The 11,986-nt window shown below is 44.3% G+C and overlaps 1 protein-coding gene across 2 annotated transcripts in view; it reads right to left on the reverse strand.

Annotated features, from left to right (window-relative positions):
* The window catches only part of PAK1 (p21 (RAC1) activated kinase 1), a 74,254-nt gene extending 63,419 nt beyond the window's left edge, over nucleotides 1-10,835 (reverse strand). Inside the window, exons 1-2 of one of the 2 annotated variants that reach the window (XM_026078157.1) lie at nucleotides 2,576-2,635; nucleotides 2,207-2,319 (exon numbers count right to left, since the gene is read on the reverse strand). The gene's annotated coding sequence lies outside the window, so the exon portion shown is untranslated. Of the gene's footprint in view, nucleotides 1-2,206; nucleotides 2,320-2,575; nucleotides 2,636-10,793 lie in introns of those variants that run through there. The other variant, XM_026078158.1, reaches the window with a different exon arrangement.
* Nucleotides 10,836-11,986: the final 1,151 nt, after the last annotated feature.

Genomic DNA, 11,986 nt, shown 5'->3' on the forward strand with positions numbered 1-11,986 from the left:
TCTAGCCCCAAAGTCTTTTCTGTTGCTTTCCCTCAATTTCCTCCTGTTTATCTGCTAGAAAGTAACAAGGATCAAAGACTGCAATGACTTCGGAAAAAAAAAAATCCCCCCACCCATCACACTGATTAGCAACATCAGACCCAATTTTCAGAAAGATACTTAAGAGTTTTTAAAAATACTTTACCAGCCTAGGTGCCAAATCCCGACAGTTTCCGAGGGAATCGAGCACCCACGCGCTTTCTGGATTCCCACTAGATGCCTACCCACATCTTTTAGTCTGTAACCACATGAAAGACTTAACTTTTGTTCTCAAGGTTAGGCACTCTAAGTGCTGTTAAGACAGCCCCTGAGCATTCCCACTGAAATCCATAGGCTACTGATGGAGTTGGGTCCCTAGCTTACAAAAAAAAAAAAAAGTCCTTTAATAAATAATTTTTTTTTCCTTCAGGTTCATCAGATCTTACTGAATACCCGCTGCACAGTTTCTGCCAACATACAAACTTTTCATCTTGGCTATGAATTAAAATCAGTCTGTACATATTTGAGGGTATTTGGAGATAAACTGGCATTATGTTATACAAGAAATTTATTCTCCTGTTCCCCCTTGCCTCCCACTTCTGTGTTTCCATTTTTACCTGGACAACAGAAATAGATATATTACCAAAGCAGCAGAGTTGTTTTATGCTCACTCTGAGCCCGTCTAAGTGACGTTTAGGTGGAAGGTAACAGAGAAAGTCAGTACTTCAATGAATAAGCTGGGGCACCTGTACAAAAAACRGCCCCTGCACTATGCCACTTTGGCTTTGAACCAAAGGACTGCAAGGTGGAGCAAGCACAGGAGAACAATAAGATTATTTTATTACGTTGGTTAGCGTGACTGGCGGCAGCATCAGCAACTTCATTCGGTTTTGGTTTAAAACGATAGTTTTAGCTGGTCACCAGCAAGAAGCTTGGGTCTATAAGACAGCTTAGCACAGGCTGTAGAAAGCATCCTTGCAATTCTGAAACATTTTTGCAAGATTAGAGGAGGACATATGATGCTCACTAGATGCAAGACATCACGCACGCAGGTGACGGAAAAATCCCCACAGTGCTTTGCCATACTAACAACTGTATTTTGAAAGCAGCCACTAGGCAAAGCATGGAAGTCTGGACACTTTCCACACTGAATCAAAGGCGAGGCCACAGACGGAGGAGAACACCACCATAGCAGGTCCAGCAGGAATTGACYGGGTGGGTGCTAGAGGTTCAGAAAGTTTGAGGTTAGAGGAAGTTTAAATAAAATAAAAATAAAAAGCCACACATAGCAGGTACCACAATTACAGACAGATCTTGCAAGAGCAAAAAGGCACAGAGTTACTTGGGAACTAATCTTGAAAAGGTACCAGACCTAGCCGTGCGTCTTACAGTCCTTAGATCCAGGTTTCAAACCTGCAGAGAGCTCCAGGCCAGGTTCTTTAATACTACACTACAGACACATTCACTCATGTTGCTGCTCTGTTAAGTTTTCTGCCAGGTCAGTGTACAGCACAGGGGCCTGCCAAACATCGTAAGGGAAAAGCACCCTTGCCTTTGGATGGCAGCGAGTCATGATTAGCTCAAGTGCATCAAACGTCACCCTCTGGTCAAAGCCTCCCAGAAAAACTCAAGCCAAGAGCATGCTCCCAGCAGGTGGAGAGAGAACCGTCCTGTCCTTTCATCGCGCACACATACTCTGCAAGAGAATTCAAATTCAGAGGTATGTTTTTAATATTAATTTTTAGTTGACCACATCAAAAGGAAAACAGCGGCCAAGAGCCACATCCTCGCTTTAGAGAGTCTTTTGCAAGACGAGGCGGGGGGTGGGGGATAGGCTGGCTTTTCAAAAAAACAAAACAAAAAACCCACAAGAAAACAGAAGCTACTCATCCACCAATCACAAAGAACGCAAAGTCAACAACAGGCTCTTTCTGAATATGTAAGTTTAGTTCATTAGGAATTTTGGTTCAGAGCTCTCACTGAGAGGGCATGCAGTCTTACGTTAAAATTAACGCAGGTTATGCCACAGAAGCCTTTGGGTGCTCAGTACATTCACATCCCAGGGAAAAGAAGAACAATGCTAACGAGAGCCCCACCGCAGAAGCAAAGTCTACGAATTCATGAGAAAGGAGGAAGACGGACCATAGAGATTACACATGCTCATCACACTGGATTTCAGAGTATTTACCTACGGCTGCAGGAGGTGCAGACGGAGTAGTGTTTAGAAGGATCTCAAGTCGTCAAAACCCAACACAGCTACACCGCACGTAGGAGGAGATCAGTTTGCTGAAGTCACTGCACCTGGATAATGAGCCAAAATAACAGGGTAGGATTCAAAGAGCAACTGAACATCTTCACCTAGACATCCACTGTAACACTAAACTTAAAGCCTGATGACACAAATGGGTACGATGTTTAGGGCAGAAAGCCACTTGCTGCTTGGGCAGGATTCTTTTCATTTCAGTGACCATTCCCTCTTGAATTGCATACTGATGCATTTAATGCTGCCCCATGTCAGCATGAGATCAAACACTTCTGAAACAAATAAAAAACCCACAGAAGCACTGTTGGTGGCATTCGGATTAAGTCCCAGGATGAGTAAGTACTGGATCAGAAGGCAGAAAGGGCTCTTGCAGGATGTCCCCAGTATCATAAAAAAACAGCTCCTAAAAAAAAAGTAAAGGGGCTCTAAAATAAAATTTATGATGTGAAATAAGCAAAGAAAAAACCCACCACCCTGATGCTCCCCTGATCAGCTGCAGGAGACCAAGAAAACCAAGCTAATTTTGGCATCAGCATTTTTGTAAGCAGCCGATAACTTCAGAAAAGACACAGCACACAAAAGTCATTTTCGATTGGAGTAAGTAAATAACTAAGTTCTTACAAACGTGGCCACCTCAACACTTCTGAATGTTCTTCCTTTGCAACTCAGGCACATGTTTGAGAGAAACATAGAACAAATGGAAAAGCAGGCGCTCAGAAGCCTACAGTGAAGAGCTAACGAGATTTTTGATCTTTTAAGCTATCCTTGACTTCTCCTTCTGCCCCATCCCCCCAAAACCCCACTTCACCATGAGTAAGTGGGAGACACGTTTTAGGATGGGGTACTGTCAAAATTAGTTGTCAGGATGCTGTTTCAGCAAGTATTACTTTCATCTGAAAGCCCGAAGTCCCATTATGAGAGTGCAGTGAGTCACTTGATGACAAGTCCTTGAAGCATTTAGACACTTTAATACTAACAAATGATGCTCTTTTGCCTTTTCTAACTGGCGGATGTGCCTTTATTGAACCTAGAACTCAAACACAGSGCCTATGACCAGCTGCCTCTATTTAAAGACAGTTTGTCTAGAAAAGAATACTGCTCGCGCTCTGCTTTCTCACTTTCAGAAGAGCTGACACAACCTGGGCTTTTTGTTTTTTTCCTGCTTGTCGAAGAAAAAGGAAGAGACTTACTTCCGCCGYTCCCAGCCCTACCCTCACCTCCTCAGCCTTTCCGAACGAGGTCCACGTTTAAAGACTCCCAAACACCCCATCAGCAGAACTGGCTCCCTGGCAGAGCAAAGCAGCGAGTCTAAGACTTCTTCCCTATCCAGCCTTCCTTCTTCTCCGAGGCCTAAGGCAGCTGCTTTTCGTTAGGGTAGAGGACAAAACAGTTTTATCTCCCCACTGCTCTTTTTTTTTTGCCTGGCATCGTCAGGATCACCGACATGTTAGTGCTCCGTTTGYGAACAACCTTGGGAGCGACCAGGGAAAGTAAAGCTAGGCACGAGATGAACAACATTACTGTAGAAAGGCAGGAGAAGAAAACAGGCTTTGAGAGACATAAGCGAGGACTGGAGAYGGAAAGAAAAGGATGCGGAAAAAGTGCAGAAGTTAGTCATTCTTCACCCCACCCCCTATGCAATTTATTTTTAATATGATCACCAGYGCTCCCAGGTACAAAAAGGAGAGACACTAGCCTGACATTGCCAGCCTACAGCTTCATCAAGATAAMGTGTCACTTTAATTTTGTTCATGCAAATCTCTTGAAAATCTTGTTCARGAACATGAGCAAGGGATTAAAGCAGGCCTGGAAAAGTAATTTATTCCCACTCTTTCAGACTCTRTTGGCATTGGTCTAGTAGTAGAGGATAATCTTGCTGCTTTGGTGAAGGCCCTGCTACAGCATTTTAAATCATTATTAAATCRTTAAAATCATCATTTAAATCATTATTTCAGCTATCAAGGGAGTCAAAATTGCGTAAGAGAGGAATTTAAGGGATACAGAAATGTAAGAGACTGCAATTTCTCCCACTCCCCTTATTACCCAGATGTATCGGCTRATGCAACAGTGAGAAATTTGACGAGCCAGAAATGAAAAGGCAGATTTTTCAYGACACCARCGTAACTGCGATCCAATATGCCTGYTGCTGGTGCTGCAGCATTCCCTCCTTCCTCCCCTCACAACTTCTCTGGCTCTCTGTAAGGCTGCCCAGTGAAAATTTCAGTGATTTTTCAGAATTAAGCTATACTGTTAATAAAATCATGTGAAGATGCAGTAAATACCACCACTCTCTCGCACAAAACCAGGAACTAGAGGCTCAGATTGAAGTCTGTGTGCTTAAATCTCATGATTTAAGTCCTCAAGACACACTCGGATCAAATTCTGTCTTTTTCCTTCACAGATACGAGTGGGAGAAGTTTCCTTTATAAGACACAGATTTTTGCAAAGCTTTCACATCTCCAGAGCCTTGGAGCTTAACAGAAAGCACCAAATACCTTAACTCACGCACTCAAAACATGCATACGTATTACCAGGGAGTCTTAGCGGTTACTTTGAATATCAGGGACAAGACGGCTTAGATGAAGCGCTGTATCATCACCATTCAGTTCCAGGCTACCAGCTCTGGTTCAGCCCCAAAGCTTTTCAGTCACCATCCGCAAGCTGCTGCGATTACGACGCCAGAGAAGCGGACGCTGAAGCTGAACTCCCGTCCGATTCCAAGGTGGGACCAAGACAGGCACAACGGCAGGGCAAAACCAGGACATGAACTATAGGCTTGCAGTTACCATTTGGTGGTTGAGCAGAAGAGTTAGGTCTCCTGGGCAGTACGGCAATAAAACTCAACCAAACATTTGCGGAAAAGAGTATTAGCAGTGACCACATCCATGAAAATTGCTGTTCTCTAGAGCCGTCAGAGAATCTGGATTAAGCAGTCAYTCTAGGATCGTCATTTTACATCTTCACCTTCCTCTCACCTCACTCCCCTATGAAAACTGAGTACTTCTAAGGCAGTTTCTCATTTCAGGGAGAAGTGCCAAGAGTTGAGTAGCTCAAACCACAGCTCCAGCAAATTCTTTATTAAAGATATTATTTAACAAAGCACAGTACTTAGTAAAGCATAGAGATTCACATTGGAAATCCAGCTTAAAGCCATTTAAGGTTCCCCGAGGCAATAAGATCTGTAGCCAGAAAACCACATTTCTGTATTATGGAGACTATATACATACTTTTGAAGAATTACAGAAAATTTGACATTATTCCTTTTTAAGAACACATATTCCCTTTCACAATCTTGTCCCTTGAATTCCTGAGTTTAAGTCAAAGAAAGTTTCCTGCTATGCATTTTGTTTTTATATAAACTTGTCCGTTTTGGTAAAAATTAACCAGTCTGAAGAAAACTTCCTTCATCTCAGTGTCTTCAGGTAAGAACCTGTTACACAAGACTCAAAACTACAAAAAAAAAGGTGTCCGGAAAAGATTTCATGCTTAGTGTTTGAATGTATATGAATATCTGCCTTTTTACTTTGACCTTAACTACAGTGTCATTAGTCCAATAATACACTGGTTTAGATCACTCTCACTAAAGCAACTTTTACCTAGTACACGCTACTATGATTAAGTCTTCCAGTGCCAGTGACCTATAAAACCCAAGGTTTTACTAAACAGAATGCAGACAAACTTGRGCTTCACTAAGAGTTCACACATTTTGCGGTTTGTGAAGGAAATGACACTAAAATGTGTCTCGAGTGAGGTGTTTAAAGGATATGTACATATAAATTGGTCTATTTCCAGAAGAGCTGAAAAATGTAATGGGAGTTCTATAATTGAGTGCCTGATTAATTTTAATGAATTAATCAATACTGCATTTCAAAGCCTGATGTGTCAGTCTGCTGCTAATTCTCTCTTCCGTGATATGCACTCCCTGGTCATTGCAGCTGTTACCTGCCTCTTAAATTCGGCTTTTAATATGAAGGGCACCAAAACTCAGACTCGGGTGAGCAGCTTAATGAACTAGAAAGGCAAAGATACATTATCAGCTTAGATTCATATTTCTTCCTCTTGCTCAACACGCGGGGTTCACAGAGCTCAGTAACGGCCTCAAACACACCAGGTACCTCTGAGCTGCACCTTACACTGAGGTCAGAATACAGTCTTCAGCTGAAATGAATCCAACGGCTTTAGTAGTAAAAACAGGATTTACTCGAGGAGGAAGGGGAGGAGAAGAGGGATCTATTCCCCACCCCCTTCCATCATCCCTTTTTCCTTTTCCTCCTGACAAGTTATGTATTCTGATCACTAATATTTAAGATTCAAGCCAAAACCAAGGTCTCTCCGCCTTTCAGGTGGGTTACACAGGTGCAGAAACATTTGATATCAGGGCTATAACCAGAGTGCTAGGTGACAGAAGTTCTTAAAGTCAATATATCTGTTTAACAGAAAAAAAGAACAGTTTTTCTTTCATCCCAAACAAGTCTGAATTATGGCTGCAAATGAACTCCAAGTTCAGCTCTGAATTCTAGCTTCTCCAAAGCAAGACTGAAATAAGACATTCTTGAAATACCTACCAAAAGAAAATGATGAATTCATTCTGGCACAAAGCCTTCATACTGAACTTGATGTTGGAACAGTGTAATGTTCCCTTACAGAAAGGTGGGGAAATTAAATCTAAATTAAGTTGTACAAGAGGAATCACTTCTCTGCTCTGTGAAGGAGTTCAGGTTAAATGATCAAGGCACCCGTATTTTAAGATCAGCAGAAAATGTACTATTTGGAAATGTGTAGGTGCAGAAAATAACCTACGTTAGAAATACTTTATGCTTAAGAAAGTGATAAGGTATTTCACATTCCACAAAGCTTTCTATATGCAAATGAAGAGAAATAACTACGTACAGTAAGACACCAGTTCAAATGAAAGATATTTCACAGTCCAGCTCCCATATCACAAATAGGACATATGCCGTCAGAAACAGACCTGGTCCTGTAAAAGAGGCATTACCTAAAACACTTATGTCACTTACATTCATTAAGAGAGTTGATATTCAAAGCCCTACTGATGCTTGGAGAAAGCAACTCAAAGTCCAACTGCGGTGCTGTGGCACCTGAGCAAACCAGGCTGCCAATCTCTCTCCTAACCTTTCGTATTTGATTTTCCTTCTCCCTGCTGCCAGCTATAAAGGCATCAAACGTCATGATTTTACAGCTCAAAACTACAGCTACCAACCTCAGGCACGTTGTATCTATGCATACCAAGCTCCTACGAGCAGGAAACAATGCTTATGGTAAACTTGTACAACTTCCCCCACAACATATGTGCACAGACACACACACACACACACACACACACACACACACAACGGGAATAATATTTTTTTTCCTTCCCTACTATCCACTTCGAATACAGGTAGGGACTGACTTTATGGAAAACGAGGAGACCGCAAGGCATGAAAGGGGGCTTTATGCCCCGCATCAGCCCTGATGGATGTACTTGCACRCAGCCTGTACTGATCACTTGATTTGCCTGTAGTCCTAGCTAGGTCAAGGAGATGTTTGCAGCTAGATGTTGCCATATACTTCAAGGCAGTCACAGGATATTACGTCCAATACGTCTCACGCTGTAATTGGCATCATAAAGGGCTACTGTAATAGAAATCATTTATTTTTAGAGAGTACCTTTGGTTACTGCTTCTACAGTCTTCTGATTTTGTCTGCTTTTCCCAAGATAATACCTTTCTTCTGTCCAGTATCTTTTTTTTTCTCCTTTTTTTTAAAAAACTAAGATGAAAAAAGGAGGCCTGATTKGTCACCACTTGACTTCACTGATGCTAGATGGGAAGTAGGAAAAACAGYGATTTCAAGGCAGTTATACCAGTGTAAGAGTGACAGTTATAACAGTTATGTACCAGGTTCAAAGAGCACAGATTACAAGAAGGAAAGAAACTGTGGAATGAAAGTTATTGTTTAACTTGCACCTCAAACTCGATGCAAGAGATATTAAAAAAAAAAAAAAAAAAGCCATCTTTAGCTACAAGATGGAAGGCCGGAGTGCTTGGATGGCCGGTTTACACCGCTATTCCTGAGCTTACACAATTTACCACAAGTATACTGGTAAATATAACAGAACTGAATACTTTTTCCTTCAAATTCCTCTGGAAATGCACTTAATCGCATGACTTGTTTCCCACTGCCCCCACCCCAGCAAACAAGCGCTAAAAGGAAGGGAATTCAGGAAAGCTACGTGACCCCAGTGCCTTCCAGCAGATTTGCTAGAGCTGCTGCCCGCCTGCACCCCCAAAGCGAGGCGAGTTTCGCTAACTCGCCTCACCTACCCGCCGCCGCGTCCAACACAAAACACGCGAAATAAAGGAGCCTAGCGTGACTGCAAAGAGAAATCGGCATTTCTAGAGCGCAACTCGTGTGACCTATTTTAAAACGCCTACTAGAGGATGCTATATAGCGCGTCCTAAAACGGCCTTTTCCTCTCCTCTGATCACGCAGGGAGCCTGGGGAGACGAGCTCAGCCCTGAGTATCTACGCGGTAGTCAAATGAACCCCATGAAGGGCCCCAAACTGCGACGCGCAACCCACTGCCACGTGTTGAAAAGGAGACGGCGTGGGAGGACTTGAGGACTCCATCTACAGCTCTTCGGAGCTGCACGGGGAAGGAGAGGACAAAAGTAGGCTCCCTCCCGTGCACAAAGCCAAGAGCTGTTGCCACCAGCAGCAGCAGGATTGAGTGTTGCCGCTCGCAGCCGTGATGCCCACATCTAACCGTGCCGTGCACGGCTGCCCCCAAGTTCAGCAATTTCAAGCTCAAACTTAAGTTTGAGTGAAGGCTTGGTCAGCATTAGTGGCATCAGGGGTTTTTAAGCTACCTGTCCCTAAAGAGCATCACATGCCTTATACTCAGAAGGGAAGAATTGATCCCAGTGACTTAGGTACTGCGTGAGGGACTATCTGCTGACAGTCCCAGTTTTGCTGCCACTGAAGTCAATGGAACTGGGCTGTTTCCATCTCTGGAAATAAGGTTTCCAAACAGTATCCCACCCCCCGGGTGAGAACAGTGCAAAAACGTATGAAAGGCAACAAACTGGACCGATGATTTTCTCCATAAGAACAAGCCCTCGGTATCAAACAGAACGTGTCTTAGTTCTCCCCAACTCCTATACAGGCCAAGATATCAGGCTGAGAAAATGAGTCCAGTTCCTTGCCAAGCACAGGAAAAGGCTTTTTCCACACAATACGGCTCTGGAGCACAATATTCCTTTGCCTTCACACGGCTGTAAACGCCAATGGGACATATTCTTGTACCTGTCAAAGGACTAACAATAGACTGGAATTTAAAAAAAATATGACTTGTGCTTTTAGTTGTTTAGTCTCAGTCTGTTTCTTGTACTTCCTAACACAGGGTGGTTGTTTTTCAGATCCTTTACACAGTCTGTTTGCTCCTGTTATCATCTGCTGCTGACAGGATGAACTGTAAACCCAGATCACTTTAAGGGTGGAGCTCTGGATCATTTCTGTATTTTGCTACCTTGAAAAGCCTATTTCAGCCACAGACAGTTCTGCGTACTCTTCAGAATATAAGGGAACTGGGCCATAACAACTAACTTTCAAAATTACAAAACTTCCCACATCTAGGAAGCGAGACAGGAGCACAGGAGAGAGAAGTCATGTTGCAGCTTATTCATATCAGCAGCAAGAATTAGTCTGCAAGCTAGGTGAAGCCCATGCACTTGCAGTCAGAGCCGAGAGAGAAGGTCTGCACAGGCTTRGAAAAAATACAGAAGAATTGGTAGCAATCAAACAGTTCTTTGACCTTTTCGACAAAAGAGCTAGCATCAGTTTTCAATCCAGTGCAAGCAAAGCAGTCGAAAACACAATAAGCAAGCAATATATTTTCACTCGCGGAAGATGAGCTCAGCTCCTCACACATTTCTTCTAATAACCCTGTGATGCATGGAAAAGCGTGAGCCAAAAGCCTTGCATTTTCTACACTCTTCTCTAAGCAGCATCTAAAGTCACACCGTATTCCCTAAAACCAGCCAAAGCATTCATGCTGTCACAGTACAAGAGCACTTTCCTCTTCAGTTTTATTTTTGGCTTTTCCAAAAAGCCCAGAATTTCCAAGGCAAAGAAAGGTAGCTACATCATCCTATTTAAAGCAGCGAATCTCTTCCCTTACGACTCGGAAAAGCTAAACACCCACCTCGCTTATCAATCTCTATTTCTGAAGTCCAGCATTGTTATACAGCACAGATAAAAACTAGTTCTGCCCCATGATACAAGACAAGAGCATTTCATAGTTTAATAGATTCGGTATTAGGATGCATTTAAAGTTGCACCGTACTGTCCGTTCTCCAAACGGAGATGAGCTTTACTTCCCTGACTAATCCGCAGRAAACGCGCAGGGAAAGGCAGTTTCTAAGCATCCAGCAGACACGCGCGAGAACCACTGCACAAAGAGGAGTTTTTTCAGCCTTACCCCGAAAAGCCGTGAGCCAGCTTAACTCACCCACACGTCAGGGTGTCAGAGGAGCAGACGCGAAGATGCTCCCTGCTTTGCCGGCTAATGYGCGCACCACCGGGGAACTCCAGGTATGGAGAAGGGGGAGGTAGCTCAGCGAAAGGCATCCATGAGTCACTGTACAAAGAGTAAGCGCAAGCAAAGAGAACAAGCACTCTTCCGCCTGTGCCCGGCACACAGCCATTGCACCAAACTACGATACCCACTTTCGCTTTGAGAAGCTTAGACAAAACCAAACAGCTTTTGTGATTAGTCTTACACATATAAAACGCACCTAATCACCTTTTAATGTACAAGCTTTACAACAGGTAACAAGTCCCCAGCTAAGAGCCAGATTTTGACATCTATTTATTTATTGGTCTTGTTCCTGAAGAAAAACTCCTGGAGGTAGTGTCTGAGTAAGGATCAAGTAATGCTCCGTGGGAGCAGATGCGCCGTGACACACAGACGGATGGGGCCACCTATTCCCCACAATCATGAATTTTAAGCCCTCCGGACAACAAAAGCATCAAGAACAGGGACTGCAGGCAGGGCAGAGCTGTGGATTAGGGCATTTCCGTGCCCAGAGGAAGAAACAAGCCTCACTGCCCCAAAGGGCTCGTCCTGCTGGTGCTGCCTCTCCTTCGGGCTCCCAGGAATACCCAAGAGCACCCACAGACGTCCCTTCACGGCCCCCCACTTCCCAGGCAGAAGACCCTGCTTTCAGCAGGGGGCTGGACTAGAAACCTCCTAAGGTCCCTTTCAACCCGAATTATCTTCTGATTCTAAGTTCAGCTTTGCTTTTAAGCACTTTAAGAGTAAAAAGCCGCGATCTTAAGGCAGGGGGCAGGGGAGGGAGGCAACACGCTCCCACCTCCCCATCCCCGCGCARCAGCCACACAAAGCCGGGGGCTCCATCACCCCATCGCCCAGCAAAAGGTCCRGCTCCTCAAGCCTTTGTGTTTGCCTAAAGCACCCCCCCACGCACAAACACACACACACACGCRCACACGCAGCCCGTCCCCGCTCCCTCCAGGCTGAAGCACGGCACGGTGCCTCTGCTCGGCGGCGCTGAGCCCCGATCGTCCCCCTCCGCCCCGGGCCCCTAAACCCGCTCCTCGCTCGCAGAGCCCGGGCCCGCAGGCAACTCCCTTTGTTAAATGAATGAACCGGGAAGGAAGGAGGGAAGGAGGGAGGGAGGG

Source organism: Apteryx rowi, unplaced genomic scaffold (genome assembly GCF_003343035.1).
Source record: "Apteryx rowi isolate R43461 unplaced genomic scaffold, aptRow1 scaffold_471, whole genome shotgun sequence".
Classification (NCBI taxonomy): domain Eukaryota; kingdom Metazoa; phylum Chordata; class Aves; order Apterygiformes; family Apterygidae; genus Apteryx; species Apteryx rowi.